The following is a 3,502-nucleotide window of genomic DNA, read 5'->3' on the forward strand; positions in this document are numbered from 1 at the left end:
TTCATCCAGGCAGCGGGCATAAGTGTTCCTTTGGAGAGTTCCCATGAGGATGCCTGAAGTAGCGAGGTACAATGCAAGGTGCCCACAAGGCATTTTGTAACTGCTTATTGCTTGCCACCCACGTGAAGGGTGCTGGCAGAGGAACCAGAGAGTTCTAGACAGCTGGGAAAGTGTGTACTGCAATGGCGGTAGAGAATGTGGGTCCACAGAGGGCAATAGACAGGAGTAGTGTGGAGCGGGGGAAAAGCAGATGCTTCTTCTTAATATTTATTTATTTTTGAGAGAGAGAGAGAGAGAGAAAGAGAGAGAGAGAGAGTGTGTGTGTGTGAATGGGGGAGGGACAAGGAGTGAAAGAGGGACAGAGGAACGAAAGTGGGCTCTGCCCTGAGGGCAGAGGGCCCAGCGTGGCGCTCCAGCCCGTGACCCCTGAGGTCATGACCTGAGCCAAAGTCAGGCGCGCAACCCACTGAGTCACCCAGGTGCCCCTGCTGATGTTTCTTCTTGACCTGAAGCTGAGTCAGGAAGAAACTGTCCCAGGTTTGTTGGCCAGTGGATCAGGACAAATGAAGAAACCTAGAAGTATTTATCATGAGGGGGAATGATCCAGTCCGGGAAACCATTTTCTCTTGTTTAGGCTGCTACTTCAGTCTCTCCCTTGGTCTCCTTTTATCTACTCCCGCCCTCTCTTAAGTCCCTTTTCCGCACTGAGGCTCAAATTTTTCGCCCCCAAACACATATCTTTCCCTTGATTCTCTTACCCTAATTCTCCTCGCTTGGTTTGGACTTATTTGGAGAGATCAGGGGGTAAGGGGAACATTCACAGGAAAAGCTGCCACAGTTCCTACAGCCTAAGCCAGTTAACAAAACCCACCAAGTAAATGAATTCCATTGTCTTCCTGTCTAGAGTTTATTCATTTAGCGAAAATGAACAAGCTGTTGTTCTGAATAAAAAACAAAGTCCTCTACATCTCAGGCTCTGTGGATTCATTTATATTTTTCACTCAAACCATTCCCTGTTTTGTAATCTTACTTTTTGTCCTCTCTTAATTCAAAGCCCTTATATCTTAACCCCCTTCCCCCAACAATGTGAATCTCACAAGACCACATGTTACTCTGCCTCTGATTATTAGTTTCTACATTTGCATATTGTGTTTGCTCATTATAATGTTATTAGCTTCAGAAGCAGATCTTGCAACAGAAGTTATCAGGAGTGACACTACGCAGTTCTTTTTAGTGAGGACCTTTTCTCAACTCGGAGCTGTCATTTTTGTGATGGTAATAACACAGTATCTTCCATTTTAAGATTATTTTAATAATGCCTTCATGTATTTATGCACTAAAACATGTTCTCCTAAATGCACTAAATTTGTTGTTATAGTTCTATTAACATTATACAAAAATATTGCCAATCATAAAATAAAAACATGTAATTGTATCTTACAAACCATTCATCTAAATATATGTAAGCTCAATTTAGTGTCCCAATTTGTTATAAGGACCTGACATGCTACAGTGCTATTCGTCTCTAAATCTTTTCTTCTAAGAATAAACAACATGCATACCTAGTCATTCATAATATACAAACCATAAGCTGTCTGGATATAGCCCTTATGCTTTGTGTGCTAGCAGAGTCTCTCAGCCAATAGGAGCTAGTGTGACAGTCTGTGCTAGACTTGCCCTCTCAGCCAATGAGTGTCAGTGTACCATATTGCAAGTGCTCTCAATGTCAGTCTCTTTTTGTCATTATTATATATTCCTGTGAATAATTTTGACTCAGGATGGCTGACAGAAAATGTAATGGACCTGCCCACCCCACCCCCTACCCCCAAATCAAGCAGAGAATATATTGCCAAACATAAAGATTAATTTTGCAAGTGGCTGAAGGAGCTTAATGAAATGGTGTGCAGAGCCAGATAAAGATCACAGGCAATTAGGGGCTAGTGCTTTGACTTTATAAAGGGCATCAAAAACATTAGTGCAGCATGAAGTACTGACCAACCATTACACGAACCGCAGTTACAGACATATACGGCTGGAGGTGTGTCCTCCACAAATCAGGAGATTTGAAGAGGGTGAAAGAGGGGCTTTACCCCTCTGTTCCAATGACGCTGTAAGGGCATCATCTTGGTAAGGACGGTTGAGCTGTTGTTGAGTCCATCGCCCTCTTTCTAGAAACGCACCTACTACGTTAAATGGGATCCCCTTTATACACCAAGTTCTTGGAATAAGAGACTTCACTGATCCAAAAAGTTTTGCTTCACATCAGTACTGCACATCGCTTTCAACGGTTCCCCACTTCTCCGCTGACAGACTTTGGGCCGTGTTTGGGCAGTTCGTTTCCTACTTACCTCTCCAGATCTAGCTCTCAGTTTTCATCCTCACATCGTGCCCTTTGAGTGTGCCCTTCCTTGCATCTAACATGGTTGTGTCTTCTCACCTCTTTTCGTAGTAAAACATAATCCTTGTTGTCTCCGCCTTGATGTTCCTATTCAAGGAAGCCTTCCACGAACCTTCAAGTGGACCAGTCTCCATGCCAGCTTCCCATCCAATATGCTTCCAGCCTGCGAACCTCACCTTGATTTGCTTGTCACATTTACAATTCTTATTTATTCATGGCATCATGTTATGATATAATCACATGAAAGCAAGAATTATGTGTGTACCTTTACTCAGCCACCATGTAACCCCAGCTCCTAACGTAGTATGCCTGGTACACCGTAGACACCTAATGATTATTTGTTGAATGACTGGATAGACTCAAAGTCGCTTTCCAATTTCATTTCCCACCATCCTCCCCTTCGCCTTGGCTCTTTATTATACAGTCATCTTAATGTCAATACGATACTCCCCAAACACATAATGTGCTTTCACATTTATCTGCCTACATTTATCATCTCTCTCGAGTCAGAAATGCATTTGATGCTTATTGAAATTATACTCGTAGCTTAAATGCCTTGTTCTCAGATATTCATATCCTGGTCCCCCACCCCCCAAATTTCTTTCTTCCTTTCTTTCTTGTTTTTCTCAGCACTTCTACACCATTTAATTATACCTTTAGTACTTTTCCCTTAGTCAATCTGGGCTGCCCTAACAAAACAGCATTGAGTGGGCTGCTTAAACAACAAACATTTATTTCTCACAGTTCTGGAGGCTGGAAGTCTGCGATCGGGGTGCCAGCCTGGTTGGGCTCTTGGTGAAGGCTTTCTTCCTGGTTTACAGATGGCTGCTTTTTCACTGTATCTTTACATGTCTGAGACAGAGAGTTCTAGTGTCTTCCTCTCCTTACAAGGACACTAATTTTATCATGGGGGCTGTACCCTTATGACCTCACACAAACTTATTCAACCCCCGAAGTTCCCACGTCCTAAAACCATCCTGTTGGAGGTTGGGGTTTTGACATATGAATTTGGAAGGAACACAAGCATGTAGTCCATATCACTCATGGGGGCCAAAATTATGCAAATATTCTTTGTTCTTCAACAGATTTTTCCTGTCTTGCACA

This window comes from Crocuta crocuta, unplaced genomic scaffold, assembly GCF_008692635.1.
Source record: "Crocuta crocuta isolate KB4526 unplaced genomic scaffold, BGI_CrCroc_1.0 scaffold20, whole genome shotgun sequence".
Classification (NCBI taxonomy): Eukaryota; Metazoa; Chordata; class Mammalia; order Carnivora; family Hyaenidae; genus Crocuta; species Crocuta crocuta.